Genomic DNA, 7,054 nt, shown 5'->3' with positions numbered 1-7,054 from the left:
CCTCGGCTTTATGGTATCAAATCGGGGGATCAAAATCAACCCCGATAGGATTAAGGCAATCGAAGACATCGCAGTCGTTAACAATGTCCAGCCGTACAAAGATTAACAGGGCGCATAGCCGCCCTAGGCCGATTCATCTCGAGGTCTTCAGATAGAAGTCACAGGTTCTTCTCACTGCTCAAAAAGAAGAACAACTTGGCATGGACCCCGTAATGGCAACAAGCATTGGAAGAATTAAAGCAGTACCTCTTGAGCCCGCCACTACTTCATACTCCGAAAACGGACGAGCAACTCTACTTGTACTTAGCAGTCTCAAAAATCATGGTAAGTGGGGTTCTAGTTCGAGAAGATCAAGGTACGCAATTTCCTGTTTACTATGTTAGTCGAACTCTAGGTGAGGCCGAGACTCGGTACCCACACTTAGAAAAATTAGCGCTTTCCCTAATAAGCGCCTCTAGGAAATTAAAACCATATTTTCAGTGTCATCCGATTTGTGTGGTGACTACTTATCCCCTTCGCAATATTTTGCATAAGCCCGAACTTTCGGGCCGATTGGCCAAATGGGCCGTCGAGATTAGTGGATACGATATCGAATATCGACCCCGAATGACCATCAAGTCTCAAATCTTAGCGGACTTCATAGCCGACTTTACGCCAGCCCTCGTACCTGAGGTAAAAAAGGATCTATTATTAAAGTCGGGTACATCATCGGGGGTGTGGACCCTCTTCACAGACGGTGCCTCGAACGTGAAGGGGTCTGGGCTTGGCATCGTTTTGAAGCCGCCCACGGGTAGTACAATTAGACAAGCTATCAAACTTCTAAGTTAACTAACAATGAGGCCGAGTATGAGGCCATGATTGCAGGTCTCGAGCTAGCTAAAGGTTTGGGAGCAGAGGTCATAGAGGCCAAATGTGACTCCCTGCTTATGGTAAACCAAGTAAACAGAACCTTCGAGGTTCGAAAAGATCGAATGCAGTGGTACTTGGACAAACTACAGGTGACTCTACATCGGTTTAAAGAATGGACCCTACAGCATGTGCCTCGAGAACAAAACAGCGAGGCCGATGCCCTTGCAAATTTGGGATCATCAGTCGAAGACAACGAGATTAGCTCGGGGACTGTTGTACAACTTTCAAGGTCGGTAATCGAAGAAGGCCACGCCGAAATCAACTCCACAAGTATGACCTGGGATTGGAAGAACAAATATATCGAGTACCTAAATAACGGGAAGCTTCCATCGGATCCTAAGGAATCAAGGACTCTACGTACAAAGGCTACACGATTCACATTGGCCGAAGATGGAATACTATATAGAAGGATGTTCGATGGACCATTGGCAATATGTTTGGGACCAGGAGATACCGACTACGTCCTACGAGAAATCCACGAGGGAACCTGCGGAAATCATTCCGGTCCCGAATCATTGATTCACAAAGTCATCAGAGTAGGATACTATTGGGCCGATATAGAAAAGGATACAAAAGAGTTTGTTCGAAAGTGCGACACATGTCAAAGGTATGCGCCGATGATTCACCAACCCAGAGAGCAACTTCACTCAGTCTTATCCCTATGGCCATTCATGAAATGGGGAATGGATATCGTCGGCCCTCTACCATCGGCCCCAGGTAAAGCTAAATTTATTTTGTTTATGACCGAATATTTCTCTAAGTGGGTTGAAGCACAGGCTTTCGAGAAAATTAGAGAGAAAGAAGTCATAGACTTCATCTGGGACCACAATAAATGCCGATTCGGGATGCCTGCCGAGATCGTATGCGACAATGGAAAGCAATTCGTCGATAGCAAAGTGACAAAGTTTCTCGAAGATCACAAAATAAAAAGGATCCTGTTGACGTCATATCATCCTAGTGGGAACGGACAGGCCGAATCGACAAACAAGACTATCATTCAAAATCTAAAGAAAAGATTAAATGACGCTAAGGGAAAATAGAGAGAAATATTGCCCAAAGTCCTTTAGGCGTATCGAACAACGTCAAAATCCAATACGAAGGCAACACCGTTCTCTTTAGTATATGGCGCCGAAGCTCTGATCCCGGTTGAAGTCGGGGAACCTAGCGTTAGGTTTCAATATGAAAAGGTAAAGTCAAATCACGAGGCTATGAATACAAGCCTCGAATTGCTAGATGGAAAATGGGAAGCCGCCCTCGTTCGAATAGCCGCACAGAAACAACGGATCGAAAGGTACTACAATCAAAGAGTCAATCTTCGACACTTTAAAATCGGGGACTTGGTTCTGAGGAAGGTCACCCTCAATACTCGAGACCCAAACGAAGGAAAACTTGGCCCGAACTGGGAGGGACCGTATCAGGTCATCGATATCATCGGAAAGGGATCCTATAAACTTGGCACGATGAAAGGCGAACAATTACCAAATAATTGGAACATATCACTCCTCAAACGATATTACTCCTAAGGTACAACCTTCTCCATTTTCGTTTATATTTTATACTAACCATTTGCAGGTGTTTAATCGAATACACCAAAGGATTCTTCAAACACAAAGTCCTTAGGTCTGAAAGCAAGCGTTACACTATTTTTCCTTTAGACCGGTTTTTGTCCCAAATGGGTTTTTCTGGCGAGGTTTTTAATGAGGCAATCATTGTTTGTGCTAACTTAGAGCAATTCAACAGTATTCAAGGCTCCTTTACAATCAACCTCGAATACTGGGGGCATCACCCTCGGATAGTTACAAGGAAAATACTTCGTGTCGACAGGGTCTCGATAGGTAAAGGACCAAACGGTCAAATGAACTGTGTCCATGTAGATTACTCGAGCCCTAATGGCAAAACATGTACGCATGTATAATCTATTGAAAGAAGTATTTTTCCTTACCAGATGTTCCATGCCTTAGAGAAATTTATACTTATGATCTATTGTGGAAACTGGCATAAGGGTCGATCACAACTGAAGTTCAAACAATTTACCCTATACTATCATAACTGAAGTTCAAACAATTTACCCTATACTCGGGAACTGCCATCCAAAAAATCGACATGATCGAATTACTAAACTTTGAAATCGTAAGACCTTAAAAAGGAAATCCTCGATCTTATAGGCCACGGACACCCCACTCAGGGACTGACACTTCGAACGAGTTCGAAGTATAGCAGGGAAACAAGCCTAAGGGGCAAATCCCAAACTAAAGGCTACAACCAAATTAACACGGTTCGGAGACGTCCGAATTCCGTTATAAAACAGGCCTTCAAATATTCCCATAAACCGGTTAAAAAAGGCAACCCTCGGCTGAATTACTAAGGGTCTCGATAATATCGACCCTCAAAAAACCTTAAGGGGTATCGAATTGTTCGAATTCTCGGACAATTTTGTACTAAGGCATAACAAAGCAAAGGATTTCGATAACACCAATCCTCGAAAAACCTAATGGGCACAAATTTATCTCGTGCTAAGGCATGACAAATTTTTATGATTAATTTTTCAAGCCGAAAAAGGGGAAAAGCCATTCTTTTGAGGCCATATCGGCCTAATTCAAGAGCCTAAGGGCCATTTTATTTTTTGAGTTCAAAAAATTGTCCTTACTCAACTAAAACCTAAGGGTCACTATACTTCGAGTTCGAGCAGGTACTCACTCGATTTTAACGACTACACTGGTCCGACTTCGGTCTAGTTGCCTAAAGTCCCAAACTTATGAGCAAAATCTCCATAAGGCAAGAAGACATGAATGAAATAGAATTTTCACGGAACAGGAAATAGAATAAAGACAAGTCAAAAATAAAAAAAGATCTTTTATATATATAGACGAAGATATTTACAAGGACCGATCAGGGTCCCGCACAAAAAATCAAAAAAGAAAAAGCCCAAGATTCCTAATTTTCCTTAGGGGTAGCTTCTTCTCCATCGAGGTCCTCCCCATTCTCGGACCCGCTCTTGCTGCCATCATCATCATCATCATCGGATGAGGCCAGCGATCCAGCATCAGCTTCATGCTCTCTAGCCTTTATTATCTCGTCAGTAAGATCGAAACCTCGAGCGTGGATCTCCTCGAGGGTTTTCCTTCGAGATTGGCATTTGGCGAGTTCAGCAATCCAATGTGATCGAGTTTGAGCGGTCTCTGCTGCCTCTCTCGCTTGGACTTGAGCGGCTTCAGTATCGGCCCGGTAGACGGCCACGATCGCCTCTGCCTCGGCCTTTGCCTTTTCGGCTTTAGATTTGGCCTTTGCAAGTTCGGAAGCCAACCGAGCCTCGAGCTCCTCTATTTTCTTTGTCTGAGCTGAGCTCTTCTCCTTCATGCCTCGAAGCTGACTTTCGACCGACGACAATTGGGCTCGAGCAACCTCTTTTTCAGCAGCAAAGCGGTCCATACTTTCTTTTTACCCCAAGGTCTCCACCTTCATCATGTCGACCTCCTCGCAAAATTGCTCGATCCTCTCGATCTTTTGATGTAGCTGTGATATTGAAATGTTATCCACCATTCCCGAATTGAGCCCATGAGTTTTTAAGATTTTCATTACGTGCTCGATCAGGTCGGTCTGATCTTGGTGAGCCTTGGCCAACTCGGCTCAGAGGTCCTTGATCTCCTCTTCTTTTTGCCCACTGAGAAGTTTAAGGGCATTTCTCTCCTCCGTGAGCCCTCGAAGGTTGGCCTCACATCGGCTCAGCTTTGTTCGGGACTTTGAAAATGCCTCCTGATGGAGCGGCAAAGCCTATACAGAAAAAAGAAAGGAAATTAGACAGGAAGAGAAGAAATAAACTAAGTATGATATCGACAAAGGGAGTTGAGACTCACCTGATTCAAGGCTTATTGAGCCTCATCGAAGGGACTCGATGCTTCATTCAGGTCGGTAGCATCCACCCTCAGATAGTTACTAGGAAAATACTTCGTGTCGACAGGGTCTCGATAGGTAAAGCACCAAACGGTCAAATAAATCGTGTCCATGTAGATTGCTCGAGCCCTAATGGCAAAACATGTATGCATGTATAATCTATTGAAAGAAGTATATTTCCTTACCAAATGTTCCATGCCTTAGAGAAATTTATACTTATAATCTATTGTGGAAACAGGCTTAAGGGCCGATCACAACTGAAGTTCAAACAATTTACCCTATACTATCACAAGTGAAGTTCAAACAATTTACCCTATACTCGGGGACTGCCATCCAAAAAATTGACATGATCGAATTACTAAACCTCGAAATCGTAAGACCTTAGAAAGGCAATCCTCGATTTTATAGGCCACGGCCACCCCATTCGGGGACTGATACTTCGAACTAGTTTGAAGTATAGTAGGGAAATAAGCCTAAGGGGCAAATCCCAAACTAAAGACTACGGCCAAATTAACACGGTTCGTAGACGTATGAATTCCGTTATAAAACAGGCCTTCAAATATTCTCATCAACCGGTTAAAAAAGGCAACCCTCGGCTGAATTACTAAGGGTCTCGATAATATCGACCCTCAAAAAACCCTAAGGGGTATCGAATTGTTCGAACTCTCGGACAATTTTGTGCTAAGGCATAAAAAAGCAAAGAATTTCGATAACACCAATCCTCGAAAAACCTAATGGGCACAAATTTATCTCGTGCTAAGGCATGACAAATTTGTATGATTAATTTTTTAAGCCGAAAAAGGGGAAAAACCATTCTTTTGAGGCCATATCGGCCTAATTCAAGAGCCTAAGGGCCATTTTATTTTTTGAGTTCGAGAAATCATCCTTACTCAACTAAAACGTAAGGGTCACTCTACTTCGAGTTCGAGCAAATACTCACTCGATTTTAAAGACTACACTGGTCCGACTTCGGTTTAGTTGCCTAAAGTCCCAAACGTATGAGCAAAATCTCCATAAGGCATGAAGGCATGAATGAAATAGAATTTTCACGAGGCAGGAAATAGAATAAAGACAAGTCAAAAAGAAAAAATATCTTTTATATATATATATATACGAAGATATTTACAAGGACAAATTAGGGTCCTGCGCAAAAAATCAAAAAAGAAAAAGCCCAAGATTCCTAATTTTCCTCAGGGGCAGCTTCTTCCCCATCGAGGTCCTCCCCATTCTTGGACCCGCTCTTGCTTCCATCATCGTCATCATCATCGGAAGAGGCCAGCGCTCCAACATCAGCTTCATGCTCTCTAGCCTTTATTATCTCGTCGGTAAGATCGAAACCTTGAGCGTGGATCTCCTCGAGGGTTTCCCTCCGAGATTGGCATTTGGCGAGTTCAGCAATCCAATGTGCTCGAGTTTGAGCGGTCTCGTCTTCCTCTCTCGCTTGGACTTGAGCGGCTTCAGCATTGGCCCGGTAGACGGCCACGATCGCCTCTGCCTTGGGCTTTGCCTTTTCGGCTTCAAATTTGGCCTTTGCAAGTTCGGAAGCCAACCGAGCCTCGAGATTCTCTATTTTCTTTGCCTGAGCTGAGCTCTTCTCCTTCATGCCTCAAAGCTGACTTTAGACCGACGACAATTGGGCTCGAGCAGCCTCTTTTTCAGCAGCAAAACGGTCCATACTATCTTTCCACCCCAAGGTCTCCGCCTTCATCATGTTGACCTCCCCGTGGAATTGGTCGATCCTCTCGATCTTTTGCTACAGCTGTGAGATTGAAATGTTAGTCACCGTTCCCGAATCGAGCCCATGAGTTTTTAAGATTTTCATTACGTGCTCGATCAGGTCGGTCTGATCTTGGTGAGCCTTGGCCAACTCGGCTTGGAGGTCTTTGATCTCCTCTTTTTTTTGCCCACTGAGAAGTTTAAGGGCATTTCTCTCCTCTGTGAGCCCTCGGAGGTCGGCCTCACATCGGCTGAGCTCTGTTTGGGACTTTGAAAATGCCTCCCGATGGAGCGCCAAAGCCTATACGGAAAAAAATAAATAATTAGACAGGAAGAGAAGAAATACACTAAGTATGATATCGATAAAGGGAGTTGAGACTCACCCGATTCAAGGCTTGTTGAGCCTCATCGAAGAGACTCGATGCTTTATTCAGGTCGGTAGCATCCTCGACCCCAATAAAGTAACCACGGGAGGGATCCTCGCTTCCACGAGTCCCGTCTACTTTGGGAGTCCTCATAGCTTGGGCCTCTCGAATTT

Source organism: Nicotiana tomentosiformis, chromosome 8, assembly GCF_000390325.3.
Source record: "Nicotiana tomentosiformis chromosome 8, ASM39032v3, whole genome shotgun sequence".
NCBI lineage: Eukaryota > Viridiplantae > Streptophyta > Magnoliopsida > Solanales > Solanaceae > Nicotiana > Nicotiana tomentosiformis.
This window is presented reverse-complemented; position numbering follows the sequence as displayed.